Source organism: Ambystoma mexicanum, chromosome 7q (assembly GCF_040938575.1).
Source record: "Ambystoma mexicanum isolate Mex_15411 chromosome 7q, UKY_AmexF1_1, whole genome shotgun sequence".
Classification (NCBI taxonomy): Eukaryota; Metazoa; Chordata; class Amphibia; order Caudata; family Ambystomatidae; genus Ambystoma; species Ambystoma mexicanum.
This window is the reverse complement of record NC_090941.1, coordinates 61,350,901-61,373,592: the sequence shown is the minus strand read 5'-3', so window position 1 is coordinate 61,373,592 and position 22,692 is coordinate 61,350,901.

Sequence of the window (22,692 nt, the reverse complement as noted above, 5' to 3'; positions counted from 1 at the left end):
GTCAAATACACACACATGCACATGTACACAGTGCTCATACATGCAGCCGAAAACAACATACATGCCTGACATCACGGACATGTCTACTTACATACACATTCATCCAAACATGTGTGCACGCACAACTGCATTTGCCATGCAAGCCCACACACACAAGCACCATCCATGTCTCACACATTACAGCCCTCGCATGTGTCAGCCCCACGGCCCTGTACACCCCCACCCATACTCGACCCCATACAAACAGATGTGCAACCTGCACAATACCGAATAATCACCACACGCACTGCTCACAATCAGGATGCATGTACACTCACCGCTCGACTCCAGACGGGTCTGCTTCTCTAGGACCTGGACGTGGAGTGCTGGGGATATGCGTTCCAGGACCCCCATCTGTTCTTCCGACAAGTGGCCCCGGCGCCCCTTGGCATCCGCTGCCTTCACGAGGCGCCGGGCCTTGTTCAGGGTCCTGGACCTGAAGTCCTCCCAGCGCTTCCTGATGTGTTGTAAGTCCCGGACTGCCACCCCCTCCGCGTTGATGGCAGTCACGATGTCAGTCCAGATCCGAGTCCGTCCTTCCTTGTCGGCCCGGGAACTTCCGAAGAGGGCATCATACTGCCCCAGGACTTGCTCCACCAGGACACCAACTTCGGTGGCACTGAAGCTGGTGCCCCTCTGCCTCTCTGGCCGGGGGTTGTCAGTGGTCACAGATGGTGTTTGCCCCGACATGACAACCCCAGAGGCAGGAGTGGGTGGGAAACTGGGTCCTTGGGCTGGGCTGTGGAGCGATGGAATTCCAGTCGGGAGTCTTCGGTTCCAGCAGGGGTGGTCACAGCAACAGCACCCCTGGCTGATGTGCAGGCAGCAAATGGCAGTGCACGTGGGCAGCAGGCAGTCAGGCAGCAGCAGATGGCAGGTGGGAGCGTGCTCGGGGCTCTGGGGGGCAGTAGTTCGGCCTTCTGGGCAGGAGCGTGGTCTTCCGTGTGCTTACGCGTGGCCAGCTTGGTATGGAGTGATTTGGCACGTGAAAATCCTGCACGTCAGCGTGAACACCGAGGAAAGGCCCTTAGCGCGTAAGCGCGTCAGCACGCATACGCAATTCTATTGGACCAAAGGCCCTCAGCGCGTAAGCGCGTCTGTGACGTGACCCGCACGGGTGTTTCCCACACAGCACGTGATGACAGAGCACACGTGGAAAGACTGCACGTCAGAGTGTCATCGCGTGTGATTGGTGGAAATGGCCCTACACGCAGAAGTGACAAAGCGTGTAATTGGTGGAAATGGCCCTACACGCATAAGTGACAAAAGCGTGTAATTGGTGGAAATGGCCCTACACGCAGAAGTGACAAAGTGTGTAATTGGTGGAAATGGCCCTAGCGCGTACACGCCGCGTAAGTGACGCTGGACGTGTGGGCCTGTATAAAAGGTACGCGTAGAACACCATTTCCTTGTACGTGCTTTTCGTGGAGAGCGAGTGGGTAAATTCTGTACTTCTTGTCGGTTCACACGCGATTTACTTCACGGCGTTTCAAGTTCGTATTCCCTGTTACCTCTGACAGCTTTTTCTCTTTTTTCTCTTTTACTGGTTTACCTGGGCCTGTTCCCTCAAACAGTGTTCCCTTCTACTGTTGTCCTGTCTCCTCAGACAGCGTACAAATCTTCTTTTGGCGGGGGTGTTGCCAACCAAACGCGCTCCTTTTTCACGCTCTTTTACCTGGCAGACGGTGAGTCACGCACGTATCTAACATCTGTGCCTGCCCCGTGTGTAGCCTACCCCTTCAGAGGTCATTCTAGGCTGCGTGTGACACGCATACGTTCATTCTTGTGTTACTGGGTGCCACAGCGTAGTGCAAGTTTTTCTTTCTGCACACGTGGTCTAGGAGGGGTTGCGTGCACGTCATCTCCCTATTTTGGGGCTCCTGTGCGTAGCGTGACCCGTCATCTTTCCCCAGGGGTTACAATCAGCCTTGCAAGAGCACTAGGGTACAATTACCATCTGGTACCCAACCCCTTTGACCCCCAATTGCCCAGGACAATATTTTACAGCCACTCCCATACGCACATTAACATCAGTGCCATGGCTGGGAGGCGAGGATTCCGTAAGGGTGGCAAAGGTGGAAGAGCCACAAGTGGTGGCCGTGGTGGATCCGGTAGGGGACGTGGTCGTTACTTGCAGGGTGAGCCTGTCCCCCCATGTGTGGAGGACCAGTCAAGGGAACCCATAATCCCCCCCTTCCCGTTGAGGCTGATGTGGCTGACACCATCCATGCTCAGCCCTTGTTGGACCAGCCCATTGTGGCACCAGACCTGGCTGACTCCATGGCTGACTTCCAGGTCAGCAGGTCTATGACACGTGCGCTGGTGCACGTTGATGTCACCATGCCACGTGCATCTGGGGCAGCAAGGTCATCTGCTGCACCAAGTAGGCAGGGCGGAGAGGCTGCAGGGGCAGCTGCGGCTCCATCCACCCCAGCCCTCACACACCCAGCCCGGACAGTGTTGGTCCTAGTCCATGCTGCTGACATTCCCCCTGACACCATCACACTAGAGCCAATGCCTGCACCAACTCTCATGCTGAGTGTGCAATCCCACACTCCTGATACAGAGTCCACCAGGGGTCCTGCCCCTAGTGTCCAGAGCGGCGCAGGACACTCAGGATCACCACCACCTTCCAAGCGGAAGAGGAAGAGTGCTCGTCCGGCACAGGCTGATGCCCCAGACACGGCTACACAGTCCGGCCCGTCCAGGCAGCCCAGCTTCACGTTTGACGAATGAATGCACTTGTCGAGTATGTGTCCGCACATGACAACGAGATGGTCATTGTTGCAGGATCCAAGACCACACCTGCACAACACCAGGCACACTGGCAGACCGTTGCTGACATCGTAAGTGCCCTTGGAATCGTGAGGCGCACAGCCAATGATTGCTATAAGCGCTGGAATGACCTAAAGCGCAGGGCAAAGAGTAAGCTGGCCTCAAGTCATGCCGCAACTCTAGTGACTGGAGGTGGGTCTCCAGTAGTAGACATGGAACTCACTCCACATGAGTCAGTCGCTGGGACCTACGTCACGGAGGAACAGATCCAAGGCGTGGGAGATTTGGCTGATTACGAGGCATTGTCCGGTGAGTGCACATGCATGTGTGTGTCATCCATGTGCATGGTGTGTGTGAGGGCTTCTGTTTGTGTGACAGGTGAGAGTGTGTGCGCCTGAGTCGTATGGGTCAGCCATGTGCTTCATGCAATACATCCTGCGCAGCTGCATTTGGCCATAGCAGTATCCCTTCTGCCAACAGTAGACATCTAGCCCAACTGCACGCCAGTTGCCCTTGAAGTGTCACCTTGCCACAACATTGTTGCTTAATTTTTCACTGTTCATTTCGTTAGATTGTTTGCATTCCACCACTTTTACTAGGCATGTCGCAGTCCTCTAGTCACATGTCTGACATGGCTATGGTAAAGTGGAGTGACTTTGTTACCTGGATATCATTTGTTCAAACATGTCCCTGTGCAATTGCACCATTTCGGACTGGCAGCTCCAGGTGAAGAATCTGACCTGTTTGAATTAGAAAAGCTATTACATGCGGGAACTGGACTGAATGAATAGGTGCTGCCCTCGTCTCCATCTTCACTCAATAGCAATGGTACATGCCATCTGTGTGATGGCATGTGTGTTTCACCTGGCAATCACAGGCCAATGTGTGATGCCACTGCCAGGCAGCATGCAGAAAATGTGTTCATCTTCCATCTTGGTGTCATCAGTGTGTGCCATTTGCCTGCCCTTCATACGCAGTGAGGGTGCATGCATGGGAGGGTTTTAGTCATGTGGGACATGTGTCAAAAAAGTACTGGTTCCCTTGCTTCTCAGCCCTCATTGTGTGCCATGGTGCTAATGCCTGTTTCCATTTCTTTGTTTTTATGTCTTTGCAGGGGAAGACGCACCTGATACTGCTGGGGTTGTGGAGATGGTGCAGACCCAGGAGGGGTACGAGGGCCGACCAACCACCAGTGAGGGACGTGGTGTGGTGGTGGGTGAGAACCCACAAGTGCTGCAGGTCGTGCTCTCAAGGGGTGTCTCTGGCTGCACCTCCCCCGAGCTGTACTCAGGTGTTGATTCGGATGAGACCTACGTGCCGTCGCAGGTGAGTGTTCCAGGGAGGGATTCTGTTCTGTCCCACCCACCTGCACCAGGGTCAAAACCCTCAATGGGGATGTCAGTGTTGGCAGCTACGCCTTTGGTGGTTACGGATGCAGGGTCACACTCCGCGACATCTGATCCTGTTCCTGGGCCAGCAGATCAGAGGGGGAATGCAGTCCTGCAGCCTCAGGCAGTGCCGGCACAGCAAGGCGCAGTTCGCCTTGCCCCAGACAGGTGTGGTGCCCACCGACGTGGTGGCCGTACGCCACCTGGCAATACCGCATGGGAGCAATCCATTTACGGTATGGCAACCCAACAGGCAGCATCATCCGAGATGATGGCTCAGGCCATGGATAGGGTGGCCACTTCCATTGTCCCCCTGAAAGGCTGATGGAGCGACTAGAGCAGGCAACCGACTCCATCTGCCAGTCACACAGGGAGGACATGTTGGGGTCCAACAGGGACAGGCGGGCGGCACTGGCGATTCTGCAGGAGGCCATCTCCATTGAGTCCCAGGGCCACAGGGAAGCCCTGAGGCAGGAGATCCTTCACCTCAGGACGACTCTTGTTGAGCTTGAGGCTTCAACACACCAAAGGACAGAACAGCAGCTGGAGCGTCTCACCCATACGCTCTCAGCTGAGATGCAGGCAACGAGGGCGGAGGTCCGGGCATCCCGTGAGTTGTTGCATGGGGACCTCCGCACACTCATCCTCCAGAACCAGACCTACCACACCCGCATGCTTGCAGCCATGGAGGAGCAGACTAGGGCCTTGCGTGGGCTGCCTCCCATAGTGCAACCACCTCCGGATGCAGCTGCACAGGGTGATAATAGCGACAGCAGTGATACTCCCACAATAGGGTAGCCGTGTGGGCCATGAGCCCATGGAGGTGTTTTTTTTTCCCAGGATCCACGCAGGTGGGTTCTGGTGTGCATCCTGTCCTCGGACCTCCTGGGTGGCCTCCCCAACCCCCCGGGCCCTTCAATGGCCATTTTTTTTTTTTTTATTTTTATTTTTATTTTTATTTTAATTTATTTTATTCCCAATTTTTTTGGGACGATTTGTTGGCTTCCGTGGTTCCTGTGGGCATACGCTGCATTGTGGCTGGGCACATGCAGGCTTGTAATGTATTTGGTTCAGATGCTTGGGTTTGAGTCACACACACCCCTCCTGCTTCCCGTTTCCATGGGCTTGCAAAGGGTGTGCCCAAGTGACAGTGAATTACACAGTGACGTTGGACTCCCATGAGCTGTGTGGGCAGTCTGTAGTCAATACTGTGCATACATTCCTAGTGCATATTGCTGTTGTGTTGTACACTGCATGTTGCATTGATGTGTAACTCATCTTCTGTGTCTACCTCCCAATTTGCAGGTCCCTTCCTCATGTCTACACAAGGACCTCTAGTCTGGAGATGTGGTCCATTTTGGCAGCAGTGCACCTACAACTCTACATGGTGCCAACACTGCACAGTTGATAGTGGTGGGAGTGCAGGCATTTCCAGGTGGTGAGACTACTAATATTTAACATTAGTGATGTCATGTTAATGGTAGTACGTGCTCAAGTTTGTTGTTGGTCCGGCATTACTGTGTGCATTTCAGGTGTTGCAAGTTTCTAATAGGGACACTGTACATTGTGACACTAGTGTCATGTTGTGGGGATTACTTTGTTTACCTGCAAATAGCATGACATGGCATGGTGTGTCGTGTGGCGGTGCTGGGGTTGGGTTGGCTGACATGGCACTGTCCTCTTGTTGCATTTTGCAAGTGGGTATTCATTTTAGCTGCTTGAATGTGTAACTTCACAAAGCTGCATTGGTGGTGTCTGTGTGGGTAGGGATGCACACATTGTGACACTTCCAGGTGAACAATCTCAGGCTGATATGGTTTTCACGGTTCATTCTCCAGACATTCAGGATCAGTGTCAGGTTGAGTCATCATTGATTGTCAGATGGAATGTGCCAGGGCAGTGTGCACTCCACAGGGGTGTGATTTCTATGTGAAGTAATTAGCCACTAGCTGTGTACGGGCTGCCTCCCCCCGTGCCCTTTCCCCTCCCATGCGCAGCGGCTGTGCATGTGGTTGGGGATGGGGGGGGCACCACCATGTCCACGGCCAGGCCCCGGCGTGTTGCAACGTTGTGCAGGACACATGCTGCCACTATGATCCTGCACACTACTCGGGGAGCGTACAACAGCTGCCCGCCAGAACGGTCAAGGGAGCGAAAGCGTGACTTCAGCACTCCGAATGTGCGCTCCACTATGCCCCGGGTTGTAATGTGGGCTGCGTTATATCTTACCTGGGGTGGCGTGGTGGGGTTCCGAATTGGCGTCATCATGTGGGGGCTGAGAGGGTAGGCACTGTCCCCTGTGGAGGTGGTGATTGGTATCATTGGTGGGGTTGTGACCTTGCTCAGTATCTAACATGCATGCATGTGCAGTGGCATTCATACTCACCAAGCAGCCATGTATCGCCATGCCACCCAGCTTCTAGTTCCCGGCTTAGGGTGGACATTCGGTAAATGAAGCTGTCGTGGGTTGACCCGGGATAGTTGGCATATACTGAGGTGATGATTCCCTTGGCATTACATACTACCTGCACGTTGATGGAATGCCAGTGCTTGCGGTTCCTATAGATGTGCTCAGATGCCCTGGGGGGACGTAGAGCCACATGGGTGCAGTCGATGGCACCTAGCACTTTGGGGAATCGTGCCACAGCGTAAAAATCCAGGGCGGCAGCATGCCTTTCTGCAGGGGTTCTGGGCAGGTATATGTGCCTGCGGACTGATGGGCGTGCAGTGATGATGTTCAAGACCTGGTGTAGGCAGCGTGACTGGGTGGCCTGTGATACACCACCCACAATGGCACTTGTCCGCTGAAATGATCCAGTGGCTAAGAAGTGCAGTACATTGAGGACCTTCTCCAGGGGGCTGAGTGCTTGGGAGCACAGGGTGGGTGATGTGAGGTCATCCTCCCTCTCACTCACCAGGTCCAGTATGATGTGTGGTGGAAACCTGTACCTCCCATGCACCTGGTCATCAGGCATCCCGAAAAGGCTGGTTCTGGGTGTGAATATTCTGGCCCTGACTATCCTCCTCCTCCTCCTTTGGTAGGCCACGCCCACTGCTGCTAGGAACGGTATGTTCATCCTGGGTCTGAGCTTGTTATTTTGTTAGCGCGCAAATTAATGCGTTGCGCGTGTTGTAGGCGAGCGTGTGACCCGCGCACCCCTGAAATCCAGTACCCAGTCCAATAGCGTGTGGAAATTGCAGCGCACACCGGGATACAGGTGCGCTGACGTACTTGCGCGTGTAAGTGTCCGCGCACCCCTGATATACACGTACATAGTCCAATCGCGTGTACGCGCACTTTTGTCCAATTACACGCGATGACACCCTGACGTGCTGTCCAATTACACGCGATGAGACTCTGCCGTGCTGTCCAATTACACGCGATGACACTCCGACGTGCAGTCTTTCCACGTGTGCTCTGTCATCACGTGCTGTGTGGGAAACACCCGTGCGGGTCACATCACAGACGCGCTTACGCGCTGAGGGCCTTTGGTCCAATAGATTCGCGTATGCGTGCTGACGCGCTTACGCGCTAAGGGCCTTTCCTCGGTTTTCACACTGACGTGCAGGATTTTCACGTGCCAAATCACTCCGTACCAAGCTGGCCACGCGTAAGCACACGGAAGACCACGCTCCTGCCCAGAAGGCCGAACTACTGCCCCCCAGAGCCCCGAGCACACTCCCACCTGCCATCTGCTGCTGCCTGACTGCCTGCTGCCCACGTGCACTGCCATTTGCTGCCTGCACATCAGCCAGGGGTGCTGTTGCTGTGACCACCCCTGCTGGAACCGAAGACTCCCGACTGGAATTCCATCGCTCCACAGCCCAGCCCCAGGACCCAGTTGCCTACCCACTCCTGCCTCTGGGGTTGTCATGTCGGGGCAAACACCATCTGTGACCACTGACAACCCCCGGCCAGAGAGGCAGAGGGGCACCAGCTTCAGTGCCACCGAAGTTGGTGTCCTGGTGGAGCAAGTCCTGGGGCAGTATGATGCCCTCTTCGGAAGTTCCCGCGCTGACAAGGAAGGACAGACTCGGATCTGGACTGACATCGTGACTGCCATCAACGCGGAGGGGGTGGCAGTCCGGGACTTACAACATGTCAGGAAGCGCTGGGAGGACTTCAGGTCCAGGACCCTGAACAAGGCCCGGCGCCTCTTGAAGGCAGCGGATGCCAAGGGGCGCCGGGGCCACTTGTCGGAAGAACAGATGGGGGTCCTGGAACGCATATCCCCAGCGCTCCACGTCCAGGTCCTAGAGAAGCAGACCCGTCTGGAGTCGAGCGGTGAGTGTACATGCATCCTGATTGTGAGCAGTGCGTGTGGTGATTATTCGGTATTGTGCAGGTTGCACATCTGTTTGTATGGGGTCGAGTATGGGTGGGGGTGTACAGGGCCGTGGGGCTGACACATGCGAGGGCTGTAATGTGTGAGACATGGATGGTGCTTGTGTGTGTGGGCTTGCATGGCAAATGCAGTTGTGCGTGCACACATGTTTGGATGAATGTGTATGTAAGTAGACATGTCCGTGATGTCAGGCATGTATGTTGTTTTCGGCTGCATGTATGAGCACTGTGTACATGTGCATGTGTGTGTATTTGTCAAGGGTGCAACAGTGATGCAACATGGATGCATGTGACAGCGGTATGTGGAAGCCTGATTGGCAGATGTGACATGGATGCCCGTCTGAACAGTGCGACACTTGGCAGTGGTGTAGACATGCATGCAAGTGTGGTGGTGTGTGTACATGTGTGGTGCACTTCCTGTGTTGCATGTGATGTCTGGCTCCCCTTTGGCTGCTGATGCTGTTGTATGTGTAGGGATGGTGGTGGCAGTTGCGATATGGCTGTGGTATGGCTCATGTGTGCGAGTTGCAATGACATGTGTGTTGGGGATTGTGATGACATGTCTGAGGTTTGCCAATGCCACTCATGTGCAACTGTCATGCGTGTATGTGTCCATTGTACAGTGCCATGATGCCTGTGTTTTGTTTCTCCCTGTCTGCAGCTTCAACTGATGAAGAGGGCGGAGAAGGTGCTGTGGAGCACAGCGGCGGGGATTCGACCGCCAGCCGGAGACGCAAGGCCCGGCTCCCCTCCCATGTTGTCATCTCGTCGGGGAATGAGGAGTCCGGTGCCGCGTCCCAGGCCGCAGCTGCCGGGAGGAGGTCCAAGAGGCGGAGGTTGCAGTTGGACTCCTCGGCAGCAGAAGGGGCAGCTGGGACCCCACAGGGCCCAACAGGGGAAGATGGCACGGAGTCATCCAGGTTGGTGGGGGGTTTGGTGGAGGAGGGGGCCGTGCAAGCACCAGAGACGGGGTCTGGAGGTGGGGATCCCACTGGTGCTAGTGGTGCAGTGCAGGACCAGGGACAGGAGGCAGCACAGGCGGCCGCGGAGGTGCCTGTGTGCAATCCTGTCCCCGATCCTGTCCCTGCATCATCTTGCACCAGCAGGGATGCCTACGTCCAGACCCGTTTTCAGGCAGGGGATGAGCTGACGTCAACTGGCCTTCCTCTGTCTGCGGACGTGGCCATCCAGGTCTGGGTTGAGCCTGTCCTGGCTGGTGTGGTGTTGCGTCAACGGGCCATGCGAGGTGACCTGCAGTCTTTTCATGGAGAGACTGAACGTCATCTCGAATGGCTCGTTGACCACGTCAGCCTGCTGGGACAGGTCACCCAGGCCGGATTCCTCCATCTGATGGGGCTTGCTCCGACCCCCTCCTCAACTGGACCCCCTACGCGCCAGTCGTCCTCTGTGCCATCTTCCCACCCATCAGTCACCTGGGTGCCCTGTGGAGCTGCCTCTGACGGTGCGGCCAGGCTGGTGGAGGAGGCATCCCTGCCACAGTCGGGAGTCGGAGGTCCAGCAGGGGTGGCCACATCAACAACTGCACCCCAGCCGGCGGTGGATGTGCAGGCAGCAGGAGGCAGTGCATGGGCAGAGGCAGAGCAGCAGCAGCAGCAACATGGTGGGAGACATGAAGGCTCGGGGCTTTCGACATCGGAGGGGCAGGCATCGGCCGGAGGGCAGGGGGACCCAGGACAGAGAGTGTCTTCCGTGTGGCAGCGGTTGGGCCACGCCATAGGTGCGGAGCGGCGGCGGGCGGAAGAGGCGCGGCTCACAATGGTCAGGGCGGAGAACTCCATGCGGAGGGCCCTGAGGTGGGCCGAGTGCCTCGAGGCAATCCGCAGGGGGTTGGAGGAGGACACGGCGTCGTCCCTGCGGACCCTCGGGCCATGGAACTGGACCGCCTCCGGGACATCGAACAGGAGTTCGATGATGCCCTGGCCCGGGACACCACGGAGTGAGCCCCTGGACTTGCCCGCCGCCTTTGTATATAGTTCTTTAGTTTTAGGTTTCCTTTCTTTCTTATTATGATTTGGAGTCGACGGACACTGCTCCACTTTTTGTATATAGTTGATTTTTAGGTAGGTTTTTTAGTAGGTTTCCTTTGTTCATTTGGGCTCATGGACCCTTGGTAGTTTTTTACATAGTTCTTTATTGCATGGAGATTTTTTTACATTTGACTTTGGCCAAATTTTTTGGGGATTCTGATTTGCAGTTTTGTGTTTTTATACGGAGATGCAGCTTTTTTTTTCTCATTCACATTGTAGTTTGTTTTCTTTCTTTAGCATTCTTTATTTTTTTCAATACAATTTTGTTTCCATACTTCACTGTGTGGTATCATCTCATTGGTCTCATGCATGTCATGTTGTGTGTTTTCCCATTCAATTGCAACCATTGTGTGTGACGGACATGGGTTCATTAGCTTCATGAACATTGGGGGTGTAACATGTGATTTCCATTTCCATGTGGGTGAATGGGTTACTTGGTAGGGCTTTTTGGCTGTGGAGGCTGACCATTACACACATGATTGGGGATTGTGAGGACCTGGTGGGGGCTGCCCATGGTGAAAGGGGGGTGGGGGTGGTGGGAGACATGAGTGGGGTCCTGGTGGAGGCTGCCCCTGCACTGCCGGGGGGTGGGGGTGGTGGGAGACATGAGTGGGTGCCTGGTGGAGGGTGACCCTGGATGCTGGGGTGTGGGGGTGCAGGGGGACATGAGTGGGGGCCTGGTGGAGGGTGGCCATGGTGGCAGGGGTGTGGGGGTGGTGGGAGACATGAGTGGGGGCCTGGTGGAGGCTGCCCCTGCACTGCTGGGAGGTGGGGGTGGTGGGAGACATGAGTGGGGGCCTGGTGGAGGCTGCCCCTGCACTGCCGGGGGGTGTGGGCGGTGGGAGACATGAGTGGGGGCCTGGTGGAGGCTGCCCCTGCACTGCCGGGGGGTGGGGGTGATGGGAGACATGAGTGGGGGCCTGGTGGAGGCTGCCCCTGCACTGCCGGGGGGTGGGGGTGCAGGGGGACATGAGTGGGGGCCTGGTGGAGGGTGACCTTGGATGCTGGGGGGTGGGGGTGGTGGGAGACATGAGTGGGGGCCTGGTGGAGGCTGCCCCTGCACTGCTGGGGGGTGGGGGTGGTGGGAGACATGAGTGGGGGCCTGGTGGAGGGTGACCCTGGATGCTGGGGGGTGGGGGTGCAGGGGGACATGAGTGGGGGCCTGGTGGAGGCTGCCCCTGGTGGCTGGGGGGTGGGGGTGGTGGGAGACATGAGTGGGGGCCTGGTGGAGGCTGCCCCTGCACTGCTGGTGGGTGGGGGTGGTGGGAGACATGGGTGGGGGCCTGGTGGGGGCTGCCCCTGGTGGCTGGGGGGTGGGGTGGTGGGAGACATGAGTGGGGGCCTGGTGGAGGGTGACCCTGGTGGCTGGGGGGTGGGGGTGGTGGGAGACATGAGTGGGGGCCTGGTGGAGGCTGCCCCTGCACTGCTGGTGGGTGGGGGTGGTGGGAGACATGGGTGGGGGCCTGGTGGAGGCTGCCCCTGGTGGCTGGGGGGTGGGGGTGGTGGGAGACATGAGTGGGGGCCTGGTGGAGGCTGCCCCTGCACTGCTGGGGGGTGGGGGGGTGGGAGACATGGTTGGGGCCTGGTGGGGGCTGCCCCTGGTGGCTGGGGGGTGGTGGGAGACATGAGTGGGGGCCTGGTGGAGGATGCCCATGGTGGCAGGGGGGTGGGGGTGCAGGGGGACATGAGTGGGGGCCTGGTGGAGGCTGCCCCTGCACTGCCGGCGGGTGGGGGTGCAGGGGGACATGAGTGGGGGCCTGGTGGAGGATGCCCATGGTGGCAGGGGGTGGGGTGGTGGGAGACATGAGTGGGGGCCTGGTGGAGGGTGACCCTGGATGCTGGGGGGTGGGGGTGCAGGGGGACATGAGTGGGGGCCTGGTGGAGGCTGCCCCTGGTGGCTGGGGGGTGGGGGTGGTGGGAGACATGAGTGGGGGCCTGGTGGAGGATGCCCATGGTGGCAGGGAGGTGGGGGTTCAGGGGGGCATGAGTGGGGGCCTGGTGGAGGCTGCCCCTGGTGGCTGGGGGGTGGGGGTGGTGGGAGACATGAGTGGGGGCCTGGTGGAGGGTGCCCATGGTGGCAGGGGGGTGGGGGTGCAGGGGGACATGAGTGGGGGCCTAGTGAAGGCTGCCCATGGTGGCAGGGGGGTAGGGGTGGTGGGAGACATGAGTGGGGGCCTGGTGGAGGCTGCCCCTGGTGGCTGGGGGGTGGGGGTGGTGGGAGACATGAGTGGGGGCCTGGTGGAGGATGCCCATGGTGGCAGGGGGGTGGGGGTGGTGGTAGACATGCATTGTTGATCAGTAGTGCAAGGTGACATGTGGGTTGGCTGGGGGGCATGCCCATGGTGGATGGGCTGCCTGCGGGACATGAGCATGGGTGCAGGGTAGTCCCCCGTGGTGTGGGCTGCCTGCAGGGTCCGTGGAGGTTGTGGAGCGTACACCTGGGAGGGCCCACATGGCCAATTCACGTGTGGTACTCCCCAGAACCCCTGAAATACACATACCCTGCTGAAATCGTGTGTGGAACTTCCCGCGCACCCCTGAAATACACATACCTTGCTGAAATCGCGTGTGGAAATTCCGGCGCACCCCTGAAATACACGTACCCTGCTCGCACTGGCCCAATCGCGTGTGGAACTTCCCGCGCACCCCTGAAATACACATACCTTGCTCGCACTGGGCCAATTGCGTGTGGAACTTCCCGCGCACCCCTGAAATACACGTACCCTGCTGAAATCACGTGTGGAACGTCCCGCGCACCCCTGAAATACACATACCTTGCTGAAATCGCGTGTGGAACTTCCCGCGCACCCCTGAAATACACGTACCCTGCTCGCACTGGGCCAATCGTGTGTGGAACTTCCCGCGCACCCCTGAAATACACGTACCCTGCTGGAATCGCGTGTGGAAATTCCCGCGCACCCCTGAAATACACGTACCCTGATGAAATCGCGTGTGGAACTTCCCGCCCACCCCTGAAATACACGTACCCTGCTGAAATCGCTTGTGGAAATTCCCGCGCACCCCTGAAATACACGTACCCTGAGGAAATCGCGTGTGGAACTTCCCGCGCACCCCTGAAATACACGTACCCTGCTGAAATCGCGTGTGGAAATTCCCGCGCACCCCTGAAATACACGTACCCTGCTTAAATCGCGTGTGGAACTTCCCGCGCACCCCTGAAATACACATACCTTGCTGAAATCGCGTGTGGAACTTCCTGCGCACCCCTGAAATACACGTACCCTGCTCGCACTGGGCCAATCGTGTGTGGAACTTCCCGCGCAACCCTGAAATACACGTACCCTGCTGGAATCGCGTGTGGAAATTCCCGCGCACCCCTGAAATACACGTACCCTGATGAAATCGCGTGTGGAACTTCCCGCGCACCCCTGAAATACACATACCCTGCTGAAATCGCGTGTGGAAATTCCCGCGCACCCCTGAAATACACGTACCCTGATGAAATCGCGTGTGGAACTTCCTGCACACCCCTGAAATACACGTACCCTGCTGAAATCGCGTGTGGAACTTCCCGCGCACCCCTGAAATCCACGTACCCGGCCAAATCGCATGTGAGACTTCCCGCGCATCCCGGTATACACGCACACGTATTTTTTGTCAGCGGGTGTCCGTGTTTGTGGGTACCCCTTTGCACGTCATATGTCCTGGAGGGCCACAGTATAGGACATTCATCATGGCAGTATATAGGTGCTATTTGTTGGCGCACCTTTTGGCGCACATTTCTTACAGCCGCAGAGACGCTACCGCCTGCTTTCTTGTGGCGGTCGTGTTTGTGCCTGTGCGCTGGTTTGAGCGTGCGCTTTTTTGCCATATTCTATTCCATGAATACGTGTTGTAGGCGAGCGTGTGGGCGTTCCGTGCACTTGTGCCCTGTACTTCCCCCGTGACGCCCACGTTTTGGCAAGTTTTTCCCCATTCCGAGTGTTACGCCCGTGTTCGCCTACTTTTGTTGCGTGCGCCGCGCTATGTGTGAATTTCGCTGTGGCCTGTGCGATTTTCGCTGTGACCTGGCGCACGCTGTTAGATGGCCTGTGCGCCAACGTGCGCCACGCACTTTTTTATCGCACATCCGCTGGTTTTCTCGTGCACGGACTTCCATGAATCGATGTGCGCTGCTTTTCGTGCGATTTTTGCACTTGCACTGCGATTTTCGCTATTCCACTGCGATTCGCACGTTTTTGCCCACTTGCGCCGCGCTAGTTATTCCATGAATCGGCCTGCAAGTCTCGAAGTGCTAGCTCCTTGAGTTAACAATGTATTAGAGGGAAAGGTGGAAGGGGGTAAAATGTGTTGCTTAACTTTATTTCCTTGTTGATTAAACATGAAGGCTTCTCACTCTGCTCTCCCCCCCCCTCCCCGCTTCCTGTAACCTCTCTTGTGCACACATCATCAATCATTCTATTCTGCACGTCAATGTCAACAGTTTATACACAATTACAACCCCAAACTGATGGGGCTCCCTTGGCAACTCAAAAGGGGCCATCTGAACAGTGTTGGCAGTTTAGTCTTGGGAGGATAGCTCACCGCGCCTTAAAAGCAAGACGACATGGAGCAGCACTGGTTCGATCCCCGGGTCCGCTTAGGAACCTCTGGCTATTAAGCGCATTATAAATAACCTATCATATCATATCACTGTTTTATTAAAATAGCCATATGTTAAAAATAGGGAATGGGGCAATTTAATTTCATACATCGGATTGCACACAGGACTATCTATACCCATGGCTATATTAGGAGTTATGTTTTTCACTAACCCGCCAAAGGGTTACTTGCCATTCTGTTATTTTCCCCAATATATTTTAGTAACACGTCTATTTCATGAATTACATTATTCATATCTATTATTAGGAGAGAAATGTTTATTGCCACCTTTCGGTTTCTTTTTTTAATATCCTGAGCTGCGGAGCCTTTGATTGAACATATCAACAATACAATCAGACTATGGATGCTTTCCAAAACATACAGCTTGAGTAGAAGGTGCAGAATTAAAAGGGCACTTGCTTCTATGTGCTTTCATCCATGTAATGGTGTGGGTGTGTTCGTTGCATCTGTCAAAATATTTGCAGAATAATAAATCAAATGGTCTGTGTACAGGTGTTTCTTTTATGATTAATCGAAGGCTATAGGTTATCAGCAGGGATAATTGATGTCACATCAGACCTATGACCAAATTGTAGACCAACCCAACTATCTCCATGCTTTTGTGGAAAATATATGCCCACGGGCCCCTTCCCACTATGCAGCTTCTAAAATGATATTAATACATAATGATTAGTTTCTAAGCTGAAGATGACAACCCTGTAAAACCTTGAAAAGGAAAGCGCAGTCCAAAACATGCATTGGTGAGGGCACATTTCTTAATTCCATATTGCCAGAATGAGAAGTATTGACCTATAAAGTGGACTTGTTGTGTGGCTTTCCTTTTCGGGGGTTCTTCAAGATGTTTTCTCCAAGACCTCTTGTAGCACCAGGGAAACTGGCTCTACCAGCTCAAACGGGAGGTAAAGCGTCATCACGGGACATTGTGTGAATGAAGCTATATATTTAGCCACATGGACTGACAAAAGTTTTCATCAGTGTAAACTATAATAATATAATTTTTTACTGGGGATGATTCCTGGAATTATACTCTTTTGCACAACTTGAGACCCTCATTTACCCTCCAAAATTTAAGAAAAGTAAAGTCAATAAATCCTTTAATTTCCCAAGAGAACAACTAGGTCAATTCTACTGTGAATACATATAGCCACTGTTACCATATGTTTTTCCATTTGTTGAATTCAGAATCATTATCACTGTTTGGACTCTACGCTGTTGTCCTTCATATATCTTTCTTGAGGTAGTTGTATTTATAATTTTATTTTAATTCAATTTAGTCGTCATGATGTATTGACAAAGAAGAGTGCATTTAGGGTACCAGCCAAAGTGTTGAATTCTGATAATGCCTGTGGAATCATTACTCCACATACCCAGCACTGAACAGATACAAGTGACCATATGAACAGGAAGGATTGAAACATGACTAACTGAAATAAACACATAATTTTCAGAACAGCAGAATTTTTTTTTTTTTGTTTAACTGCATCGGGATAGGCCAAGCTTTGACCACATTCCCTGGATTCTTCGCAGTAACTATTTTTTCTCATTAACATTTCAACTGGTGTCTTCCTTTAACCACCTTCCAGAAGTCTGTGCTCTTTCATTTAGAAGCAGAGAGATACAATAATACCATCATGGAGCTTTTTCCAGTTCTTTTCAGTTTTTTTGGTAGCCCGAAGATGGCTAAAAAGCTTCTCGTCTGTATATTTTGACTCAACAAAGGTGCTGCAAAGTAACAGATTTTTTCCAAAAACCTTGGTTTCTAGGGCGGGTCAGTAACATATGAATGTCATCTGCGTTTTTCCACAACCCAATTCCGGCACGTTCAGACTTCTATTCGGCAGAACCTCGAGAGCTTCCTAGTGACCCATTGTAGCCTATTTTAAATAAATAATGTCTTTACTATCTTTGTGCAAGGTTTAACTACCGAATGTAGTTAATCGGTAGATACTTGCCAAAGGTTAGGCAGATTTGGCATTGGCAAGTTTTGACCCCATTGCCGCCATGGTGGGTACAGTTTCCCTTTATTGAGTTCTAGTTATTATCGCAATTTCACCTCTCCAAACTGATTTCTATAAACGAATGTTGTTTCCAATGCACATGCAGTGGAGTCAGAATAATCCACTTTAAATCAGTGAGTGGGCCAATGTTCCAGCTGAATACACTTAAAATTTAGAGCGGCCATGCCAAATCAAACTTAACATGTTACACCAAGATTTCAAAGTCTGTCTACCTTAAGTACTCAGTCATTTCCTAATTGCTGTAGCTATTAAATTAACACTCAGTTTGTCTTTAAGAAATCTGTGGTCCCTGGAGGATCCCATAACATTTGTGCACCGCTATGATATGATATGATATGGCATTTGTAACGCGCCTATACACAAGTGTTTCAAGGCGCGACGAGGCAGGGATGGGGGAACAAGGGGAGACAGACAGCGATCCTACTAGGCCAGGTGTCATTCAGATCGCGCAAGTGCATGGGTAGGGGGGACGGGAAAAGTGCAAGGGGAAAGGGAGAGGGGAAAGTGCAGTACAGGGTTAGTAATGAACAAGATAAATAATAAGGGCCAGCTGGTGGCAAGTGCAAGATAAGTGCAGACAAGTGCTGGGAAGGGGGGCTGTAGGATACAGAGACAGTCCCCGCAGTGCAGGGGTTGCCAGGAAGGCAGTGCAGGGGAGAGTGGCTGGGCCAAGGACCGAGATTGGTGAGTGGCCCAGTTGCTGATTCAGTACAGTTTCAGTGATTTAGCAGGGGAGAGGGAGAGAGAAAGCAGAAGCAAAGAGGAAGGTTTTGAGGTGCTTCCGGAACCGGAGATGGTTCTCCTCAAGTTTCAGGGAGGCAGGAAGGCTGTTCCAGAGGGAGGCCCCTGCTGCGGAGAGAGATCTCCCCCAACTCGTTACTTGGAGAAGCGGCTGACCCTGAGGGAGTTGGAGGCGGAAGAGCGAAGTGCTCGAGAAGGAAGATATTTAGGAAGGGAGAGTTGAAGGTAATTTGGCCCCAGGCCCCAGAAGGCCTTGTGGACAATGCAGAGGGTTTTGAACTTAATCCTCGCAGCCACAGGGAGCCAGTGTAGCGATTTCAGTCCTGGAGAGATACGGTCCCTGGGCTTAAGGGCAAGGACAAGTCTCGCAGTCCTCTTCTGGATGAGTTGCAGAGGGCGGAGAGTAGAGGCAGGCAGATTAAGATAGAGGCTGTTACAGTAGTCCAGCTTCGAGGGAATCAGGGCTCTGGAGACAGTGAACTTCTGGGGGAAGGAGAGGAAAGGAAGGATACCTCTGAGGAGGTGCAGCTGGTAATGTGACTTCTTAGAAACGTCAGAAATGTGAGGAGAGAAGGAGAGTGTGGAGTCGAAGATGACCCCGAGGTTTTTTGCCTTGCAGGTAGGAGCAGGAAGAGGGTCAAGAGAGGCCGGCCAGAGAGCTGCAGGGAAGGAGGGAGTGGGTGTGCCGATGAGTAGAATCTCGGTCTTACTGGCATTAAGGCAGAGGTCGTTGGCGGCACACCATTCCTGGATAGCAGAAAGACAGTGAGAGATGAGGGACGGAGAAGAGGAGGCCGAGGGTAGGCTGAAAATGAGCTGGGTATCATCCGCATAGCACTGAAAGTTGGGGCAGAGAGCAGCGATGCAATGGGCGAGAAGTGCCAGATACTGGTTGAACAGCCAGGGAGAGAGGTTAGAACCCAGGGGGACACCACAGGTAGAGAAAAAGATGTCAGACAGGAAAGACCCCAGTTGGACCTGGGAGGGTCGATTTGAGAGGAAAGAGGTCAGCCAAGCCAGAGCCTGACCAGTGATACCCAGGTTATCACGGAGACAGTTGAGCAGGATGGCATGGTTGACAGTATCAAAGGCAGAAGAGAGATCAAGCAAAATGAGAACACATGGAATGTTAGAGTCAAGGCTCGAGAGCAGGTCCTCACGGATGTTCAGGAGAGAAGTTTCCGTGCTTCTGGCAGCTCTGAAGCCAGACTGATGGTCATGAAGGCTACCAACAGATTCAGCATGTAGATTAACTGGGAGATGGCAAGTTTCTCCAGGAGCTTGCCCAGGAAAGGAGTGATAGAGATAGGGCGATAGTTAGCTGGGCAGGACGGGTCGGAAGAGGGTTTCTTAAGAAGGGGGTGCACAAGGGAGTGCTTGAGAGGGGATGGGAAGACTCCAGAGACAAAGGAGTGATTGCAGAAGTCAGCAAGGGCAGGAGCCAAGGAGTCGATGTGGTCCTTAATAGTTTTGGAGGAGCAGGGGTGGACCTGTGTTGACGTGACTTTCATAGATCGGACTTGTCTCGAAACCTCATTAGCAGAAAAAAGGGGAAAGGCAGAGAAGGAGAGAGGAGGGATGGCTGCAGAAGGGCCAGAGGATGGGCAGGGAATAGAGGGGAGGAGGTGATGGGAGGAGAGTGAGGACAGGATGTTCTGAGTTTTTGAAATGAAGTGAGAGGCCAGTGCCGTACAGAGGGCCTGGGAGAGGACAGGAGAGGTAGAAACTGCAGCAGGGTTGGCCAGCTCCATGACAGTGACAGATATGCAGTCAGAGTCCCTGGGAATGTCTCATTAGCGGATTACCTCATGCCAGCTGGGAGTCTGGGGCATTGTGCTTACTTGGTCTTCCTGCATTTCCACCTGCTCATAATGAAACCCTCAACACTACAAATATGACAAAGGAACTTGAGAATGGGTTTAGATGTAGAAGTGGGGCTGCTGGCCATTAACACAGATTACTCATTTGAACCACTGAACAGAGTTCATTGTCTGATACTCTGATGGAAGTGACAAGGGGGGCAATGGCTCTGAGTAATAGTAAATTGTGTCACATTTCAGTTGGTTTCACCCTATGTGTCATTGGCAAATGCTTTCTGCACATGTGTGCATTTGTTTCACAGACAAACTGTGAGGAATTGATAACTCATATCATTATTTATTGTTATGCAAGCAGTTCACAGACTTACATGCTTCTCCAGTCTCTGCTACCCCAACTGTAGATATATCGCTGTCATGTATGGCTCCTCCCAAAGCTGCAGCTCCAACAGTGACAGTTATGAGCCACAACCTGTGACGAATCTCTCCTTGTGGTTAGACACCATCATATGCTCATACCTCTTAAGATCTTGCAAGCACATTTGAATCATAGCAATGCTGCCTTGGGTGGCTCTCACAGCACTGGCCTGTACATGGATTGGCTACTAGATCTTCAAGCAGTGGTTTTGGGGATTTTAGCCTACTCTAAGCCCATGATGGGCGGTGCCTCCTTCATGACAACTACCACTCAGGCCTCATTATTCGAAAACTTTGCTTTTCAACCCTCGGGCATGATTGTGGTGGCTGCCTGATGCTTTGTGGCAATAACAGAGGTAAGCTGGGCAGGTAGGGATAAAGACAAAATATTTAGAGAAAGATGCACAGGGTTGGGCCATTGAGTTCTAGGGGCAGGAGAGCACTTGGGGGAAGGTGGGGCCCAGGAGCAGGTGTGTGGCAGATCGGTCAGGGATTGGATGTGGCACAGAAGTCAGTAATGGAGAACTACACAGGGGCAGTAATAAAAACGGATCAAAAGAAAAGGAAGTGTGTCATAAACAAAGGGGGACTGATGCTATAGCAGGTGCTATTCTTGGTATTCTTGTAGCCAGGGTTTCGTGGCTCTGTGGGAATTGGATCCTGTTTTGCACCCTGTAAGTGCCCTAGTGGGGCTATGTGAAACGACCTTGCAGCCCATGCATTTTCTCTGTGTTCTGTGTGACCAGAACTGAAAGGTGTTCACGTGGCCTTAACATGCAGAGTTTACCCATGTATTGATGTGTGTAGATCCTGTGAAACAGAGTATTATGAAAGCACTGCATCAAACAGAAATGCAATAAGAGATGCCATAGCCAGACACTACCAAAGGCAGGAGCGGGCATGCAATTTTATGTAGACTTAATCCGCAAATCAAAATAAGCACCAAACTTGTTATGGTTCATGTTTTCTTTTTCTTGCCACTAACATTTCTCTGGAGCTTGCTTCCACACTTGGTGTGATATCCGTTAGTCTCTCTCTATTTAATTGGAAATACTTTCTCGTAGGACTACCCTTTCTAGTAATTGTGAAGGAGTGACAAAATGATATTTGTGGAGGGCTTTATAGCCTGACCTTTATTGATTTTCAATAATAAAATGATGCAAGTAATTGTGTTTCTAAAAGTGAGATCTGCTAATCAGGTCCCACTTTCATAATGATCCATGTCAAAAAGCATACTGCAGAAATGTACATTGCTGCAACTGTCTGCAAACATACCCAGCAGCTGTTATGCAGTGGTAGCTGTACAGATCTGCATCCCTGAGCACAGCGGCTACAACTCACATTTCCAAAAGATAGAGATGGCTTTTTAACTGTCTACACCTCTGGTTCAAAATCTTAAAATGGTGTACCCTATCAGTCTGGTGGCAGTTATTTAATTCTAAATATAGGTCATGTCTATATATGACATGTTGGCTACTGAGATCACACAACTATATAAGCATTGGATGCCATGTTTTTGACAGCTTGGTGATCAGTGACTCATTTATGTCAGTGTTAAACAACCATGTACTTCTTAACCACTTAGCTGCAGGAGTGGGAGGTGCCTGCAATGATTTCTTATGGGATTTCAGGACAAAAACAAACACCTTTAACACTTAAGGGGATACGTGTCATGCACCAGCCCTGGAAATTGGTTCACCTTTGGAAGTACTACTAACATGGCTTCCGGTTTCCCAACTTTAACAATCTAGCTTATTTCAAGATGGCCGACGGAACCTATAACTGGCAAATCAGACCAGCGCACTGCACGTTGTATCATTCCTTGTTACGTGCGCTGCCAGTCTCTCATAGCGACTAGCCTTACTCCTCTTTTCCGTATTTCCCTTTGTTCAAGCCTTTCCTGACCTTTCTTTATACTGCCACTCGCGGTGTCTCTAAACTTGCAGGTAAGGTGACCGGGTTCTATCTAACTGTGCTTGCAGTCACGACGCATACTTTCAACCACTACGCGTATTCCGTATGTGTGTCTCTCTCGGCAACTTCTCTTAGCCTCAGCGATAAGTATCCGCTTACGCGGGTTGTTAATCTCTCTTTTCACCATTTACCTGTCTGGTTCTGTCAGCTCCGTTTCCTTTTCTGTGCAGCTTTGTATCCTGTTCGGAACGCCTCTTCTACGTTCCGTCTGTCAGGAGTTCTTCGCGGAAGACTGTGTGACTGCACTTTCTCTATGGTCTCACTACCCACCTGTTTACCTCAATCTGAATGAGTGGAATCAGTTACCTGTTTCTCCCTACATCATCAGAGTTCTGTATCCGTAAGGTCGGCTGACCAGATCCTCTACAAGCAGCAAGACTTCTTGTTAGTTATTGCTATCTCCTTGAATACGAACCGGATTCCAACCGTTTTTTTTTTTGCCAATCGGCTTTTTCCCCGTTTTAGGGCGTGCTCCTCGGGTCACCTCCGGATCTGTAGTATATTCAG